The sequence below is a fragment of the Linepithema humile genome, chromosome 6 (assembly GCF_040581485.1).
Source record: "Linepithema humile isolate Giens D197 chromosome 6, Lhum_UNIL_v1.0, whole genome shotgun sequence".
NCBI lineage: Eukaryota > Metazoa > Arthropoda > Insecta > Hymenoptera > Formicidae > Linepithema > Linepithema humile.
In genome coordinates this window covers 21,053,134-21,073,929 of record NC_090133.1, presented here as the reverse complement: position 1 = coordinate 21,073,929, position 20,796 = coordinate 21,053,134, and the positions used below count along the sequence as shown (strand labels likewise).

Here is a 20,796-nt window from a genome sequence, read left to right as displayed (position 1 = left end):
CTCTCAACTAAAATACTGTTTTCAATTTTACTATTACAATTAAGAAATTGACAGTTCCAATAATAACCATCGTAAAACCGGACCCTTCTACACGATTAATCGCGTGTCCACTGTCGAGGGAAAAGTATGTCAGTATACTTTATCCACGACCCTCCGCGGACTTCCTCATTCGAATAGTGGCACACCTATGACATGACCTAGCAAAGTACAGCTTATTTTACACCATCGGTTCTATCCCGATAAAACGTGAACGCCCACCCCGCTACACATCGGTGTACACCAGCATGATGTCATTGCGCGACCACGCCTTCTTCCCTAGAGTAAATTAGACTCATAAATGGTAAGCGTTAGTAATTTATCATAGCTTGCAAAGAGGAACCGTTGTGATGTATGATGTTGTCGTTTGCCATAAATGGGAAGGCAATTAACGGCGCGTTTTTATAACGGTCAGTAAGCATCATGCTTCGCTCGTAATCTAATTCTGAAAACGAAGATCTCATGCTTAACATTTTTATTAGCAATTACAAGAGATATATTATTTTGAAGTTAATAAATTTTATTTTATACAGACATACGTATATATATATATATATATATAGTCGTATCAAGCTGTATTTCTTAATATGACGTTTAATTATATAAAATTTATAGAATAATTGCTGGTTTACAAAAGTTGTACTAAAAAATAGAAACTTTGTGAAAAAAATATTATATATATTTTCTAAATCAAGCCATTGAGAAATTAAACGCCATCAACAAAAGTCCTCCTTAACTTTATTCGCTGGTCCTCCAATTATCATTAATCCTGTTCCTTGATTCGGTACCTCGTTAGGCGAGTCGGTGTTCGAATGTACTTCGCGCAAGCGTTACATTGGTAATATAGCTCGGAAGCAATTACTAGTACCGACGAGTTCTCCGGAAACAGCGATAATTAATTCGATCAAGCGTGAAGATCAAAGGCGCGGTGGAATGATGCATCCTTAAAGCGACGACCTACGGAAGCGGGTTAATTAATATCCTCCCGGCGGGAGTAAGGTCGATCGAGGCGCACGACACAACGTTGCGGCAGCTTAATCGTGGATTCGTTTGACGAACAACTCCGAGTATACGCCCCGTTGTCCCTCTCGTTCGTGCTTGCGCAAACAAAACGATCGCGTCAACGTCATAAACCCTGTTGAACTTTGCGGTCTAATTTCCTCGTGTAACCACTCCCGCCCGTTCGTGTTGCACCGTGCGGCCACCATCTCAGCGCCGTAGCGGCCGATCCCGACGGAGCTGTTCGAGCCATCGCAGATAATGCTGGTCCGTCCGCGTTAACTCCTTGCGCACAGCGAACAGCCGAGACGTTACTGAAGAATCGTCCCAAAGCGCTTGAGTGCTCAGCTCACGTTACAAAAAATTACTATCTCGCAACGCTGCATATAATGAGTGGTGATTTAAGTAACGTATGTGTGATAGTGATTGTTGAAATTATAATAGTTGATCGAAATAAAAACAAGCAATATTATTTCGTGAGTCAAATGCAAGAGAAAAGAAATGTAGATATGCGATATTTCGTGTATCTGAAAGTTAAAAGTTATTAATATTGACCATTTCGATTCCACAAAAAATATCAATATTACACGCTGACCATTTAAAATAACACAAAAATATTTAAAAAATAATAAAACAATTTTTTTCTAAAAACACAAGTTAATTAATATTGTTTCACGATTCTGATGCAGAAGGGAAAAAATGTGTGTATAAATATGCACCATTCGTTGCATCTGATAATTAAATTCGTGTATCTGATAGTTGAAAATTACTATTGTTAATCGTTTTAATTGTAAAATATTGATATCGCATGCTCGACCATTTAAAACATAGCGCAATAGAAAACTAGCAAGATTTCTTGTGAAAGCATAAATTAAAAGGATGCACATGTCAGTCTAATAATTCAACCAATTAAAATTAACAATAGGAATATCAACGAGACGTCATAAAACTGCTTCGCGTCGAGAGCGCAATGTACGATCGTTGAAACATTTTGTCGAGCTGCATCGTATCGCCAGTGCCAATATTCGCCCGGTTATAAAATATCACGTTCTCGTCAAGGCGAACAAAAGTCATCGGGGCTTCTGCTGCGATATCGGTAACGCGAGACCGTAAATCAAAATGGAAATAAAAGTTATTTACGGGGACGAGAGCAGTGCGCAGGAGGGGACGGGAGCGCAGATCAGGCGCGGCTTGATAAAGTGGAAAAATGCAGCCAGGAGGCGGCTTTGTCGAAACAACGGGCCGGCCATCCCTCAAGCTCCCGCCTCCCTCAACCCCGAAACCCATCAGCTCGGTGCTTGCCCGGTTTTATCACGGCGCCGTTTATCACCGCTTGCCTAGACAATGCCGTTGTTGTTCCCATTGTACCGGCCCGCGGGGACGCCGTCGTGACCCATATCCTCTTACCGAACACTCCCACGGGGAGAATCAAACGCGTCGGTACGACCGGGATCCTTTCCGCGCGAGAATCGTGGAATGTCAAACGGAAGGAAGGCAGCTCTCGTGTCTTCCTTCCCAGGGCGGCCTCGCGCGCTCGTCGCGACCGTCTATCGCAAACGATCTCACTATTATCGCCGAGAGGGATCGAAGTCTCGCGACATGCTGAGATCGAGAGCGGCGAGACGAGGTGAGAGAGGACGCGACTGAACAACGGAGAAAGTTCCACGGCGCCAGAATTACAGTCCTTTAATTGCCTACTCGAGAAACTAATAAAAAGTATCTCACCAGAGGGGCGCCGAGGCGGATTCACGTTGAGGGTTAAGGCCAATTTACACGGTTTGTTCTTGATGAATGTCTCGCGTGAATCGCTCACAGCGTGAAAGAAGAGTGAAACGATTTCGTATAAACGATGTTTCTGCAAAAACAACTTCAGTTTTGAATGAGGAGGAAAAGTGTTCTTATAAATTGTACTTATATGTCCACTTGGATACGATTATCCTGAAATATTTCAAGCGGCATATGTGGACAATGTTTTATCCTGAATGGCCCGTGAAGACGGTAGGTCACGTTTCGCGCGTTAGGTATAAATGTTAGTTTTATACAGAATGTCCCGGATTTTCTCCATTTCCTTTCATCTTCATGAATTATTTCGCCAGTACAGAGGAAATCATTAGTGAAAATATATCGAAATTCCGATAGCTTTAAAATTGCCAAAAGTTTAGAAAATTTTACAAATTACATGAGCAAACGGATAATAAAATTGTTCTCTTTGTTTTATTCGTCATTTTTTAAATATTTCTCGCTGATTATGCGTTGTGTATTCATTTTTAATGCTTTATTCAAAACAAACCGTGTAAATTCGCTTTTAGTTATTTCTTGACGCGATTCTACAGATCATTGCAGTGCTTTCCAATTGGAGAATTTCGCGAAGAGTACAGAAAGAAGAAAAAAAGGCGATGGCGGAAACGAGGGCGATGCGATATTGCGGTTTCCTTTATTACAATCGGTAACGCCGCGACTTGCTCCGTTATCCACCACGAATTGTTCCCGAAGCGCAGAATAACAAGTATTTAATAACCAAACTTGTTCCATTTCTCTGCGTTTCCTTTCGCCGCTTTTGTTGCTGCATTGCATTTAAGCGTCTATCGAGTGCGCTCAAGTGTCACAAGCATCCAGATTATTGGATGCTGAAGTACTTCGTGGTAACGGTAAGTCGTAGCAACAAATATTACTGGTGCAACGGCGGATATTAGCGGCAATAAAAATGCTTTGATGCGGCGCCATAGAATAATAATAAAGCCAGTAATGATATTAACGTATGCTGATAATGGGCACGTTGATAAAAATATAATGACAGCGTTAAATATATTAAATAATACCGATAATACTCGCAATAAGATTGTTAAAAATATATTAAAATAGCACAATAATTTTATACAATTATTGAAACTAATTTAATATAAATTATAAAAAATTAAAAAAAATATTCATGTGTGTACATAACGTAAAGGCTTTATTGTACAAAATTTTAAAATTTTAACAAGATAAGTGCCAATGTCCATTAAAAAGATTATAATTATACAATCATATTCAGTAACAGTATAAATATTCTCTTATTACCTCATAATTTTTAATTAATTACTAAAATAATTGTTTATTTTTTAATACATTTATAAAAAAACTGCTGATTAAATTTTTATAATAATAATTAGTATTCGTGCCTGTTCCTAAGTAATCCAAGTTGATAAAGTGAAAAAAAGTAATAAAAAATATTAAGGATGAGGCATGTACGGTTATTAAATATTTGTTACACCGTTTTCGCGACGATTGAACATCGAATCTGAGGAGGAATCGAACGAGGTCGCTGGATTACGGATCGTAATAAGGAAGGTTGCAATATCGGGGCGTTGGTATTAGGTGTTTCTACCTCTTTCCTACTGCTAGAACATTTCCCGATATCCAGTGCTGAGACATGGTTAAGACACGACATTTCCTCGATGTAACTCCGGAAACTAATTTACATGAAAGCAAAGCCATCCTACACTGTGATAAAATTAAATCAACAAGCGTATCTCAGTTCCCGTATTTTCTCGTAACAACGTTAATGCGACTCTCTATTAAACGATATTAAACGTTAAAAAACTTGTATCTTTGTGGCACAAACGCGAACGTTTCACTTTTTCCGTAAGAATCTTCCGTTATTTATTCAGTTATTATCGTCGATTTGCCCGCGATAGCTTTCACGTTGAATCTCCTCGCTGCATCGACAAGTCGAAAAGCACTCTGTGACGACGGAGATTCGCATCGCATATCCACCGGAATGACGTACGATCCGCGGATTAGCTCGAATACGATGGAGAGCAAGATAGGTACACGGAGATTTAAACCGGGATAGCTAGTGGTGGTGGAGAGTTGTCGGCATACGTCTACGACTGGCGCAAGATCGCTGTGCGTTCGTGATAAATCTTCCTCGCTCTGAATTTCGCGCACTCCATAAAATCCTCTTACCCCCATCCACCCTTACTTTTCAACCTTTACAAATTGTAAGCACCTTATACGTCCTGATTATACGTTCAATCGGGCAGCGACAAGACGCGAGAGCCAGCCGCTTTCATACACGCCGTTTAAATACGTACGTGTAGAATCGCAATAAATTTGAATTTAATTAAATTGAAAATTTTAGCCGAGGGACGTCTCTTTATGCGCATGATTTATTTTCTTTGTGTTTTTAGAATAAATGTACGAATAGCTGGATATTATTCCTATTATTTTGTCAAAATTAATTTTAAAAACTGGCGTTAAAAATCTGAATCCAAAAAAATAAAAACAAGGAGGGAATAATATAGCATTCTTATTAAAATTCGAATTCAAGTTCATCATAACACATCAAGACAGATATTCCATTGCATCTGACTTTTTCAAATAAATGCTTGATATCTGCAACGTTCATTGAGATGATACCATCGCACCTCGTCGTGATAGTTTTAAGATATGAAAATCGAAGAGCTGCGATAAGAAGACCGAAAGTTTGCTCGCTCTCCTCTATTTCCCCGAGTTCTCCCATCGACGTCCCTTTATTTCTTAGCCGAGAGTCGACTTTTCTCGTTCTCACAAAGTTTATCGGTTGACGGGGGCAATTTCAAGAACACGGCTGATCCGGAAGTAGCAAAGTTCTACTGGCGCCGCTTATTTGCTCCGAAGATTTTCAAATTTTACATGCGTCTCCGATTTAACATCGTCAACCTGCCGGTAAATATTCGACGTGATCAATAAGAAAGACGTATTTCCTACTTTTGCGCAACGTGATTACATCGTGTTGCCGAATATATAGCGATGTTACGCACTATTATAATATTAATAATACAAAAATGCGCCGTGTCCATTTATTGCTTTTTCATTAGTAATTAGTTTTTGCATAAAATGTATTAGCAAAATTAATTGATATTATCTATAGTATAAATGATATAATATGATACATAGATGGTATAATATTATAATATGTCCAATAATACATTGCGAGTTGTTATTAATCGTCCACTTTACACTCCGGTTATGAATACTGTAATGAGTTTGGAATTTAATTAGTGAAAATTTGAATTTAAATCGACATTAGGAATTGCGATTATAAAATTATTCACAACTCAAACCCAAGAGATTTAAACATATATTAAATTTTGTCAGTAGAGAAATCGATAACAGAATTTTCATGTTTTGTAAATTTTATTTTAATGTAAACTGTATTTTATCATTAATGCTATTTAATTTTGAAGAGAAGTTATATTGCGATATGTTGAAAAATTTATTTGGAAAAATTTGACCGTGTGCTTTTTGAAATTTGTAGTAGTATATATTATTGAATTGAATATGCACTATGGTTTTACTCATCAGTACTGTTTTCAAATGCAACATCTTTTTATTGAATAGTGCTATTGTCGATTTTATATAAATTTTTATTTTTTTGGTGCATTAGAAATAATTCAAATATTATTCGTAATCTTACCGATTGAAGGCCATGCTTATATTCCACCGAACGTGATATGCTAATTCTCGCAAAATTACTCTTACCGTATCGCGAAATTAAACCAATTTCTCGTGCTATACCGACACCGGTTGCTCGCACGAGCAGGCCATTTATCGGTTTCTAATTACGTTTAATCGTTACGATTTCTCAGGATTAGCCGCGCAGAAGCGGTCGAATGAGACGCCGCGATGGCACGTCCGCGGCTAATCTTATGGCTAATTCGAAGTTAATGCCAATTACCTGCAACTTTCTCTGACTGCCATTCCAACCGGCTTATAAAGTAGCTTTAATCAAGACTTTATAGTTAATTTCTTCACAAAATCCTACTTCGCGTTATTTCAACGCACATTATTTCATGCAAAAGTGGTGCGACCATCGCTAAGGTAATTAAACCATTTAGGATCATAATAGAGTAAAAAATTACAAAATAGTATCCGTAATATTTTTTATTTTATCGATTAAATAAAATTAATAATAATCAAAGGTCAATAAAACCAATTATTAATCAATTAAAAATTTTAAATTATGGTATTTATTTAATTGTCCGATTATTTCACTTAAAATCATTTATTAATACCAACTATTTTAATTTTGCATATACTTTTATAATCGAAATATTTCTCTAAAATTTCGTATTTTGCTGACGCATATTATTCGTGAAATAATGCCCGGTATTAAAATTCTGTTTATTGTACTTGCCGCGTCAACAATAAAAAGATCAGTAAAAAAATGAATTCACAATGGAACAAAGCTCCGTGCAATCTTTCAACAGGCGCCATTACAGTGCTCTGGGAGAAAATATTCTCCCGCTATCGTGAAATTAAGTACGGACATTAGATTAGAGTATGTTTTATCTGCTTTCTGCGTGTTTCTTAAAAAATAACTGATTGTTGGCTCAAACAAATTTATTAAAGCTGATGTTTCACATACGGAATGACAAATGCCATTTCTCTTCCGGGAAGCTTTAATTTCGTATTAATAAAAAGGAGAAATGACAAAAAATATACAAGATGTTTGAGATGCTTAAACATGTTACTAAATATTGGGCGAGTCATTCATTTTGTTTTTATTTCTAAATGTACTTATAATTGAAAAATTTTTTAAAACATATTTTTTATTGTAATTTTTAGTGTGCATTATGTGATCAACAATAGCCGAGAATAAATCTTTTTATATTAATTTAATGAAATTTGAAATAAATTTTTACCAAGTTTTAATTGACATTATTAACTAGAGCTAAAAAAATTTATAGGTTTAAAACTTTCGTGGCAAATAAAACGTTTATATTTTATACAATAAATTTTGTTTCCGAAAATAAGTTTAATGAATGTCAACGAATGTTGAAGAGGATATATTTATAAATATGAATATAAAATTGCGCTTTCTTCAAAATATAAATAAAGAAATTACAAAAATTACAAGAAATTATTTAACCGAGCAAGTAAACTTTACATCCGATAAAGAACGCTTCTGCATTATTGGTAGCAATCGATCGTGTTGTTTTATTCGTATGCTTTACCGAGCAATCGAGTCGAGGATTTCCAATTGATCAACGTTGAATTAGAAAACGAATGCCTGCGCTTCAGTCGCGCGTACAATCGGATTTACTTTTTGCATGGCACACATGTTAATGGATGTATGGACTATCGATTTTTTTAGGTTGTTAAAGACAGTACGGTTTCCGCAATGTGTATCATTCGGATGTACAATATGTAATACATAATAAATAATAAATAATACAATATGCAATACACAATAAATATGAATAATATAAGGAGTTAAGTGTTTTTTTTTTTAACTTTTAACTTTTGAATTCAAAACACATTTAGAGTCATAAAGTTTTAAAATTTAAATATTGCAAAATAACATATTTACCTGCAATCTTACAATTATTCCAATTAACTTTATAATGTTATTTTAATTAAATTTATAACGAGATAAAGGGGTACATATTATCAGTTATTTTATGTATATGTAGGATATAATATAGCCCCACGAAACAGGAATCAATGACTGATAGTCACTGCGATCGTAGAGCAGCTTATACCACGTTCGCCAAGCGATGAAGATGGATTGCTAGGACGCATCGTTGGGGTCCGATATCTGCTCGCTGGCAGCCGCGCTTATCTATTTTATCGCTGCGTAATAATTCATGTAAAAACGTAAGCCGCTCCGACAGTAAGCCTTCATTCCGCTTTTGGATCATCAAAGATTTGAAATTTCGATTATCGTTGTTCAAAATTGCATTATGTGTGTATAAGGTAAAATTTATATTATCAGAAAATATATATTATAAAAAATTATTGATGTTTACACGTCTACATATTTATATTTTAAATAATTTGTATAATTTCTTTACGTTAAAAAAAATCGTTACGTTAATCTATTCAATTTCTTTTATATTAATTAAATGTCAATTTTTCGAAATAATACAATTATATTTAAAATATTATAATCTTATCAAGGATGCTGTTAGTTTTTTTATCTGTGATCTTTCTTAATTCCAAATTCTCAAAATGTATGAATGCGAATAGGATCTCACTTAATGTACACACATGTTAGCGGAACATTTCGTGTCAGCTTTAGATAGCGGCATCTTAAATTTAATTACGCACAACTGGAGCGAGTTATGCGTAATACATTAAGAGAACTTCCAGGACTGCAAACACAAAGTTAAGTAGCAACTAAGCAGTCTCGCACGAGCTTTGTCGAATTAATCTTAACTGACTCGGCGTCGATCGATAACTTGCGGAATGCTTTTGTCGACATCGTTATATGTCAAATATATAGCTAAAGTACGTAGTCGTCGTCGGTTTCCAAGAGCAAATCCGCGAGATCAAATACGTTAAATGAGAATGAGGCGTCGACTTGGAATTTCATAATCCCGCTCTATTGTTTCATACTTCACGTACGAATTCTTTGATCTTTGTCGAAGCATAAAATTCGAACTTGCACAATAACACAGCGAATTCGGCATTCATAGAGGTAGCTCTTGAAAGCAGTAGAATCTCCATGCAAGAATTAGTATCTTATCGATGTTACATACATCTCGTTTTCAGCTACGGGAATTTTCTATTCGAGCAAGTAGAACTGTTCAACTATTTTCACTCCTCTCTTAAAAAGAGTATGTTATCAATATGTCAATATTTAACATTAATGTACATTTTATTCATTTTTATGTGCTTTAAAATCTTATGTCATATCATTTAGTAGGCCTAAAATTTTACTGCGATGCATTGAAATCTTATATTCTAAAATTCAAAATCATTTCTTTGTTTAAAATATAAGATTTCAATTTGCATCGCAGTAAAGTTCTAGATCTGCCGAATTATATGATAAAAATTCGAAAGCATAAAAATGAATAAAATGTAAATTTTATTCATTTTTGCGCCTTATAATATTATATCTTAATATTTGATAATATAGATAACGTAGCACACGGAATGTTAAGTTCTCGTAATATTAAAAAAGCAATTGTACGTATATTATCGGTACGTGCTTGTGGCACTTGTAACTTTTTCACATTAAATCTTCCTTTCGAGAACAAATTTAACGCGTTCGCATGTTAATGTATTTCAACTGAATACGTTAACCAATACTAATATCAATACCTTTCCACGTCATTGCGTTAATTAGTATTGAAAACAGCTACGTTCCACATATCTGCACGCGTTGCAAGCTACATACTTGATTGTGACGATTAGCCGAACCCGTGACGGAAAGTTTTCCGCCGTCGAAACTTGGACGTCGGCACAGCTGTTGGGAACTACGCGAAGCCGACTACGGCAATCGACCTCGGAGAGTTCGTGCAAAAGACACGGTCGGCGAAATTACACGTCGCGGTGTACGTGTTCTTTCCTCGAACCGCTGATCCGTGCCGGCGAATTATATACGCGATTGGCCGACGTACCGATGACACTCACCTGGAACAAAGAAAGGAGAAATCGTACGTTAGAGAAATGTTGGAAGAAATGTTCGCATGGCGTTTAGGTGAAATATCCATCTTCCGTCTTTTGATACCTCGAAACAAGAATAACTATTATTCTGCAATTCGAAAGTGAAAGAACAAACGCCGTATGTATTTAGAGTCGATGCCAAAATAATCGAGATATTGCGAGAGCCGTCTTTTTACAAAGATATAATCTTACATAAATCATAGAAATAATATAATTATAAAAATATTAATATAATAATCTTGCTTTATTCTTGTCTAACTTTCTTTTCCTTTCACATCGCCAAATGACAGTTTCTATTCTCACTTCAGAATACACTAATAGCAGCGTGCTAGTAGCAAAGAAAAAAAAACACATACGCCCATAATTTTTCAAATTTCACTTCATGACACTGTCATGGCATGATAGCTGGCGTTTCGCGATAAATCATACCGCAATATTATTTTCATCATATATTTTTTGCTCTGCATAATATTCTAGAACAATATAATCTGATCTATGATCAGTGTGTGTGTGTGTGTGTGTGTGTGTGTGTGTGTGTGTGACCATTTCTTTTAGATTATTAATCACACATCATATTAAATCTCGATTAAGTAAAATTTAAATACAATTAATTAATAATGACTAGATGTATTAATAAAGTAAGTTTAAAATTGAGTCAATTAGAAAACAAATAAATACTTTAATATTCATAATGGATGTTAATTTACGATAGTACGTAAAATACAATATATTCATTATTTTAAGAAATTAATGTACATTTTCCTTCAACCAATATAAACAACAGAACAATGGAAGATTTTAATTAAGATAGATATTCAAAATTGACATGAGAAACGGTGTTTTCAATTGGAATACGGGAATATCGGAATATTGAACGTTTAAACCGTTAATAACTATTAGAGAATTAATATCCATTATGATAATATTCATATATTACATACAATCCATCGTATTTCCTGCATAATGCGAATCGATCCGCGAGGCGTGAAAGTTTGCCTGTTAAACATCATTAAAGGACAATGTGTCCAATATGCGAATCTATAGACGGCGTGTCGGAACAGAATCGAGCGGGAAGAAGTAACAAAAGCAGAAAGGAATAAGGAGCGCAGTGAATAGGACTTGTCGGCCGGCAAAAAAAAGCGCTCGCCGCGGTTTTCGTAAAGAAGATAATTTGTTGGCTCAGTGAGCTCTGCCATCCACGTGAATTCCATCGACGTGGATTCAATCGTCTTTACTTCGACATCGCCCGCTACAATTCTCGCGTGCGCGCGCGCGCGAAGGAGTCAGCTCCAATTATTGGTCTTCGACGAGAGTTTGTATTTAACCAGAACGACTTCTCCCGTCGTTCGATACTTAGACCAGTTCGCGTCTTTTTCTCGATTGGCTATAAAAGCCGCTGGCGCCGCGGGAAAACTCGGGGCAAATATCGACGCACTCGTGCGGCTAATATCGCGAATAGGTTCGTGCGAATACTCGTAAAACGGGAATTAAGTTAAATTCGAGTTTTCCTCCTATAGGTTTTCCTATTGGTTCGTGTGTTCTATAAGTTATTAAAATCATCAAATACGCGAAATTAATCGCTTGCACATTCCTAGCGCGAGTGCCATTCCGATATTGAGAAAATTCTGTTAAGAAAAATGCGAAATATTGCAAAACTTCCAATTAATTTTTTTCACAATAAGTACTACGTAATATAATTTAATAAAACTTTCCAAGTAATTATGTTGTTATTTTGCAGTGAGAAATAATTCTGCATTAATGACGAAGCTAGGACGGATTGAGATAAATTGTAACAAGAGGAACAATTGCCACAGTAATGATTTTAATCCTCAATTGCGTTATGTATACTAGAAGGATTAAATCCCTGTAGGTCTCGATGAGACAAGGCAAGTCCTTTCTACAATCCCTTCCAATCTCAATAAAACAAAGTAAATTGTTCCTATAATATATTGAAGTTTCAGTAATGATTTTATAATATAATTTCAAATTTTATTCCGCTACACCGTAATTAATTCAAAATTTTTCTAGAACATGCATTATTATGCAATTAAAAATATATTTTTGTAGTACATGGTTGTCAGTAATATATCTAGTAATTTTCAAATAATTTAACATTATCTATTCAGATATTCATCTTTCTTGATTTGTTTTTACAAGCAAACAAGCAGATTTTTTTAAATATTTCTATTATACAAAACTACTGCTACGCTGTGACGTTTTATAAATATATACATTTATATATTTACGCATTTGCTCGCATTTAATAGCAAGCGATAACAATGTTCAAAACGCATATGTAAACATTGTGTAAGAAGATTAATGGCTGCGATAATAATGCGCTAATTGCAAGATGAAAACTGAAATGAGAATATCTGAATTACCTACCATTAGAGAGAGCTTTATTAATACAATATCACCACCATTACTGTATTCATGATGCTAACAAATCGCGTAAACCCACGGAAATTATTTGTTACACAAATCCGCTTGCCGTTACATTTCGCATTGAATATTATAATGACGTGCTCATTGTTAAAACAATAACATCATTTCAGCGAGCATTTAATATAAATGATATTCTGAGATACATCTATATCTGAAAATATTAAAGTCACTAGAGAGTAAATTTTACAACATAGAGGATCAGATTTCTTATAAATCATTCATAGAACTTGTATCGTTTCTACTTTTATGTATATATTTCGTAATAGAGATTTGTAGCATCGTATAAAATCGAAAATTCGTATTTTTATTTCTTATGCAATAAGGCATCTATTCTGTAAATCACATATTCAAACTGAAAAAATATGTAATTCATATCGCTCTATTAGTTATGAATAATTTGTTCGTCTGGCATGTCTGTTCTTTCTGGAAGCTTAATGCAAGACCCCCGGTATTGAGGTGCGGGAGACGACGAAATCCGGTTGGGAATTGAAAATAGATTCGGGATCCGGTGTACACGGTGATCGCAGTAGATGGACACGACGGTCGACCACATTCGAAGCCAGCGTTTCTAGGATACATATTTGTATGTGCGAGCAAGTACTCCCGGGCACTTGCTCAATTAAACGCGCGCTCAATTAATCTCTGCGATTAGTGATACGCCTTTGATGGTCTTACCGATGCACCTGAAGCGTTCCCGATTGAAATCGCGCTCGGAACGGATCAGTGAACATAATCAAGTTGACAAAGGCACTCGTCGCTCGTGACGGCTCTCGCAAACATACAAGAATAGTTTTTCCCTGAAGTTAAAATGTAATTTCACTCCGTGAAATATATTCACGAAGAAAAACAGAGTTTCGTTATGTAGAATATAAAAGATAGGCAACGGACGGGGTTGTACGTACCGAAACCGAAGCTGTGAAAGTAAAGTTACGTCGGTACGGAATATAAAGTGCAGAATTAGATACGTCGTCGTTACGAAAACATGCCATTCTTGCATTTTTATGAGGGAAACAGTGAGAATCGCGGTGGAGCGTTTTCGAGAAACCGAAGATCCCACGTTACCCGCTTTTCTCCGGCTCGAGATAAACGGCGCCGCAATATTGCGAGTCCAGGTCTGGACTTTTCGTGATCCCTCGCCACTCTCGTTTCGTCCGCGCCAAATGCGGCTCGTCTTTCCGACCCCGCGCGCTCCTGCGCAAAGCGTTCGTCCTGGGAAGGTGAGAAAATGGAAATACGTAAGGAACGCAGTGGCGAAAGGAGAGCAATAAACGGGATTAGAATCGGTCGCGCGCCTTGCATAACTTGCCGGTATTTGCGTAATTGCTGCGTTGCATGCGTGCAGGCGTGCGTTCGAAGCCACGCGGCACGCGCGCGCACGTGTGTATTCGAGCAACCCCTCCGCATGACTGCGCACGTGGCTGCCCGACTAAAATGAAGCCGTCAAGGGTCTCTCAACTATTTCTCTATCTTCTCAAGTTACCGTATTGCACAAAATGGCCGCGAGATAAAGCATAGCGTACGCTCAATCAGCGATAAAATGCCGCAAATATCACATTGCTGCAATGCACTATATTTTCCTTTTATATCTATTGTTTAAAACTATGTGTTTATCTCAAAGCAAATTTGTCGATAAAACTTATGAAACTTTATATATTTTATATCTGACAATATCTGTACTCTGTAATGTTCATCAGCATAAATTTAATTCTTTGTGTATGAAATATTTACATGCCAGATTTCACAAGTATAGAATTATTTTATCGAAATACAATTTTTTGTCTAACAATGTACATACATTTTTCAATACTTTTATCTATATCCAGCATATATTTCAAGTATCTATTGTAAATTTGTAGCTAGATGTATAGAGAATAAAATTTTATTATTTTATTAAATTTAAAAATAAGTGTGAAATATTGAGCTTTCTATTTTGAAAATAGTACAAATCGCAAATCTATCGAATGAATTATCATCGTTATTAATTTGTTATAGTTATGTCAAATATATTAAATTATTAATATATTCAAGAGTTAAAATAAGTGTTTTATTTAAAAAAGTGTTATTATATATTATATAATACTAAAATAGTATTATATTATATTTCGATGATTTTTCGATAATCATTTTGTAGATAATTCACGGTTGTCTGAAGATAAAAATTATTACGTTTCAATACACTCGCCATTTTCTCGCCGCTCATAGATCCTACGGATGTCGCGAGGGAAGTTCGACGCGGTCGAAACGTCGAGGCGTAAAGCCGAGACGGCTTGGCGCGGCCGGGCGATGGATCAAACGTGAATCGAGCGGCGCGTGACAACTGGATTTCATGGACTTCGTGTCCCCGTGAGAACGGAGGGCGGAGGCGGAGGGCTCGGCGCGTTTTATTCCGCGCTGGTGGAAAGCGCGCGCGATGGGATTTCGTGATTTCGTGCCGAGAAATCGGGTCTGACCGGGGGTTGATAGACGATGAAATATGACGCGCCGGAAGAGGGAAAGAGAGGGAGGGAGGGAGAGAACTCTGGCAAAGCGCGCGCGTTGACTATCATCGCGAAGGAGCAATAAAATTCGCTGACGGGTGGCATAACCGAACGACGAGTTCCTCGTGCGAGTCTTTCGAGAATCTTGCGTAAGGAAGCTTGTGTAGACGTCGCGGCTACCGCCGCGGGGAGATGTAACAAGATGAGATCACTCGTTGAACGCGCACTCTCGAGAAATTTCCGGACGTTGTCGACCGCGACTGCGCCTGCGGCATAACTTCGCGCTCGCCGTTTTGTGAAAGTAATGTTAGAGTAATGTTTACGGGACATCATGCGGAAACTTTCGGTAATCCCATGCCTCTTTGAGGCACGTTGTCTCGCCGCGGAATCAAGAATGCTCGGGTTTCTTTGACTTGTCTCAAGTTTTGACAAGTGTCTTTCGACGGCATTGTTCCGCCGAGGTTTTTTCTTCAATAGAAAGACAGGCAATGTATCAAATTTCTACAAAGTATAATAAATATAAAAAGTAAAATAATATATTTAAAAAGAAATGAAAGATTACGAAAGATTATGAAGTAACCATAAAAATTTGTAAACCTTCAAGAATAAATAATTCATTCTTTTACACTTTTGCAATTTTACACACCAATTTGCTTCCTAAGTTATTATCATTAAATTTTTTTTTGTTTTACAAATATTCCAAAAGCTAATGTCCGTAAAAGTGTGTTCACGAAGGAAACGTTTAAAACAATTACTTCATAAATGTTAGTTCTTCGTACTAATAACATGGTCTGGCTCGCCTTAGGGAAGCATTATTGGACTGTTTATCCTGTACACACAATGTCCTAGCGGCAAACCACCACAGCATCCTTTACTGCGGCAGCATGCCGGTGACATGTAATAAAGTCCGGCTTGTCCCGTTTGACGCGTTTGCCGGAGTAGCGCAGTCCTGAGCGAGAACATGAACTTCAGGTGCATCGCTGTCGTGGCAAAGGTTAACGAGCGTCAGCGGCGCCGCAGTTTAGGTATATATTTCGCTCGATTAGGCCTCGCACAATGGATTTATGAGTTTCCCCGGCGGTCCGCAGGCCGTCGCGGATGCAGATAATATCCGTCATTATGCGATATCCACGGCAGCGAGTCCTTGTCATTTTTACGAGCAAACCGGTGCGTTTCATTCAAAATGCGATCATAAAATGCTGCAATTACTGTCTATCTCTGTTGTATTTATCACGACGAGTCGCTTCGAAATTGTGCAAATATCCGTGCAGAATAAAATCTGCATAACTGGTTTCCATAATTTGCATGTACGTCATATCGCATGTTTGTCATCTTTTGATGCATTAACGTTACAATTTATTAATACAAATATGTTCTTGTTAACTATTTATTTTATTTTTCAGCCGGAGGTTGTCTATTAGACCGAAAATTCGATGCCTTGACACGATCGTTATTAAGGTAAACATTATAATTAAGAAAGTGGCTTGAAGGGAACGATATGTCATCGTCACGAGTGCTATCACGGGATCGACATAGCCAGAGTGACGCGCCAGGTAATTATTCTTCTGAAAATGGACTACGTCCCTTTCTCGTCTTCGAAGAGATCCCATAAGGATCCCGTTCGTTGGTCACGCAAAGTGAGGACAGGGATATTATTCCGCGCGCGTGCTCCACGGGCACGAGCCTTAAGTCGCATTCCGCGCGGTACCCCGGGGGTGCTTTTGTCAGATGACATGCCGGTGAATAATTCACCCGGCGCATACAGCGATGACGGTCGCCAACGAGAAATCGTGACATCGTAATTCGACCTGAAGCTCGAAACCTGCCGTCGCGCGTCGCCCATATTCCATTTCCAGGAAAGGAACGTTTATCGCGGATATCCATCCCTTTTCGTCGCGAAAACGTGGAATGCGAAGATTCGAAAAGCGTGCATACATCAGTAGCCAAAGTAATCAACCACCAGATAATCAGCTCATCAAACTGTCGACATGAAGATCGTACTTTTTTCTCTTTTTTTTTTTTTTTTTTTTTTTTTTTGAATTAACTTCGGGTCTTACAGCGCAACTTCGTGAGAGACTCGCCACATCGCGTCGGTTGTAGAGTGGTACGCAGGTGCGCCGGAAACGGCGGCGATATTGCACGTTTATATAGCAAACATAATAGTGTATATTATGTCTCCCCGTGCAGATACTCTTGTCTGTGAAATTATTGACTTTGATAACCCTTCTGTTTCCTTAATCTTTAATCTATGCATTAACTTCACGTCGTTTGTGTTTCCCACAAAGTTTCGAGAGATAAAATTCATATTCAGGATAAAATTAATTTCGTCTTTTTAGCTCTATTATTCTCTTTAATCAAAATTCTTCTCTTAAATATTGAGAAATGGCATCTACATATTTTATTCTCTGATATTCTATTTTCTGCGTATTAAAATACATGAATTAAGTAAATTATCTAACGATTGATATTCATCTTAATGCCACATAGCGATCTAAATTTCTCTCGTTTGCCAAACAGATATAAAGGTTTGAAAATAATCGACTATGCAAAAGTTTCTACAAATAAGACATGCACTATATTTACTCTTATTTCATGTGTCTATACATAGAAGATAGGCACTTCATTTACTCTTATTTCACGTGTCTATACGTACAAGATATGTCGAATGAACATAACCAGAATCCCAAACTGGGAATTGAGAAAGATCGATTCTACTGAATTGGAGATATGCAATAATACAGAAGCCGTTATGCATACTGTTCCGCTTTAAGATAACGGTCCCATAGCAGCAAACTCCCAACGTCTCGTATTATCTCCTCAAATGTTATATTTAAGTTGCATTCTAACCATTTACGATACGTTGTACGCGTTGTAATACGTATTCATACATGTACTCGGTTATGCGAGGATAAAACGTTTTACGAAAATTACCGCCGTTGAATAAAGTACAAGAACACATTGAAGAATACTTTTTACCAGCGCTTTCTCTTGCAACGTTTTATTACTATAACTGTAGACTGAACTGTATGTAAAAATGCAACTTAATTAACTGCTTCTTCATAAAATTACAAATTTTATTTTGAATAAATTGTATTAAAAGCAATCATCTTAAATTACGTATAAATTACGTTAAGCGTTTTTTGTAACATTTTAAACCAAATTAATTTTAAAAAATAAAAATGCCGAGATTAATCGTATATAAAAATGTCACTGTGTGTTAATATTCGAATTTATAAAAGAACAAATAATTCAGAGATATTCTTTTTGAACATTTTTTTTTCTTCTATATATAAGTAATTAATTTTAGCAAATCTCTTGCTTGGAAAATAAAAAATGCAAAAGAGAATCTAGCACAGTTGAATTAAATATACATATGTGCGTGAATCAGCAACACTTTACTACTGTCTTTCTATAATATGATACTCGTTTCGTGAATAACTTTCCGATTGAATATTATTTGACATTTTATGCAGAATATATTGCAAATATAGACACAAGTAAAGAAGAAACTTTATAGAAAGCAAAATAAAAATATGTATCATAATATTTTATCGAGAATATATTTCTTCTATAATAGCAGTAGTTTCAGTAAGAGTTTTAGCGAGCAATCCATTGATACTACAGAATATCTCATGTTTTGTTTAAAAAATACTGCATCAAGTAAACAGATATAAAAGGAAATCTTTCGAGGACAAAATGTAAACATGCAACATGTAACATTGCAATATTTTATTTAAAAAAAAACAGTCTTTTATCATAATGTGGTATCTTCAGTGAGAAACGCCGCTCTCTTGCTCTCACTCTATTTATACTTGGATATTTTTATGAATACAATATCAACTATAGAATTGCCAGGGATCTTGTCACGCGAGTGCGATTCACGAGTTATATCTAGTGCACGCCGGTCGAGAAACAGACGACAGTATTTTCGCGAATCCGGAAAAACGGGGAATAGCTTTCTTCTGCGTTTTCTGCGCCGTACCTTCTCGCCGCCCCGCTTACGTATGCAGCACTGCTGGAAGTATTAAATCTCAAATATTTAATATCCTCAGATTTTCGTACGTAACCTCGACGTTCTCGCGTATGTATCCTGCCACCGATTCAACGCCCCCAGTCCTGCGACGAAAGTGTGAAGCGTGTCGCAAATAGCGGAACGGCATTCGTCGTCCTATGTAGACACGATGTCCCGCGACTTGTGCAAATGCGACTGACTGCAATGCGGGTATTATAAGGTATGCGGAAGAAGTAGAGAAGAAATACAGGTGGAACGCGTTCGAGACGCGACTTTTGACAGCCGAGAGAGGAATAGCTTCTTACAAACTTGCCATCCGAACGATCGCGATTAATTATTGATCGAAGAAGAATATATATATTTTTATTTACGAAAATATATATATCATTTATACACGTAATTGACAGATTCTGAAACACCTAAATATTTTTCTCCAATAAGAGAAGACTACGATTGATTATTAAATATCTAATAAATAACGTTTCATTATTAAAGTCACTGCTATTGATATTTTTGTCAATTTAAAAATTCATATTAAATTTTAAGCAAAATTTAATATTGAAGAAAAATCCGAATCATATTCTATTTTTTAGCTATAGTAACAAAAAATACCTCGCCGAAAAACGGGATGAGTTAAAAATAACCATTTAGATGACGTACGTAAAAAATCTAAAAACAATAATATTTAAAATATTTATGCAACGTAAAAAATGTAGATATTTATGTATTTTTAGGTACTTTGTGAACTTTTTAATTTACAGATTTACTGACCGAGTTTCATACCCGTCAAAGTGTATCTGTGCAGAGATATAGGAAATCGACATTAAATTCCAACATTGTGCTTAATGTGCCAGCTTCCGCCGCCTGATATTCCCTCGATATGAAATTCCAATTGTTATGAGCAAAAATAGAATATTTTCGGATGTGTATGACGGGGGAGTAATTTTTCATCGGATAACGGAATCGTGGGCTGAGAACGTATAAAACGCTCTTCGTGCTCGACAGCCCGCCTGGCAGATTTGACGTTAAGTTGTACTTTAAGCCCAAAAACAGAATTTATCGTTATATCTCTGTCTGTTTTTACTTTGAAACTCGGGAAATATGACAAAAACAAGCAAGAAAGAATTTTATTTTTTTTTATTTCAATTTATTTTATTTACTGTAAACTTTTCACCTTTAAAATAAATAAAGAATCTAAGAATCTAAACGTAATATAGGGCTAAACCACATATAAACAAGATTATATTTTTTTAAATAAATAACAAAAAAATTAAAGACATTTTAATTGTAAATAAATCATCCGTAAGTATTTTTGAAGATAAATAAATGTTTAAATATGAACGTGCGCACAATAAGCAAAAATTGTGTCTGCCATTATCTTCAATTACGTTCTATAGGCACTCAAGTGGT

At 36.3% G+C, this 20,796-nt stretch overlaps 2 protein-coding genes and 1 long non-coding RNA gene across 12 annotated transcripts in view; 1 reads left to right on the top strand and 2 right to left on the bottom strand.

Moving 5' to 3' along the window:
- The window catches only part of Fas3 (fasciclin 3), a 302,280-nt gene that overhangs the window by 129,835 nt on the left and 151,649 nt on the right, over nucleotides 1-20,796 (bottom strand). The window lies entirely within an intron of this gene.
- Nucleotides 1-20,796, bottom strand: part of LOC137000466 (uncharacterized) — a 128,161-nt gene that overhangs the window by 84,036 nt on the left and 23,329 nt on the right. The window lies entirely within an intron of this gene.
- LOC137000467 (uncharacterized) overlaps nucleotides 1-20,796 on the top strand; it is an 89,600-nt gene that overhangs the window by 58,330 nt on the left and 10,474 nt on the right. The window contains exon 2 of the long non-coding RNA XR_010890689.1: nucleotides 16,778-16,927. This is a non-coding gene — a long non-coding RNA (uncharacterized lncRNA). The remainder of the gene's footprint in view (nucleotides 1-16,777; nucleotides 16,928-20,796) is intronic.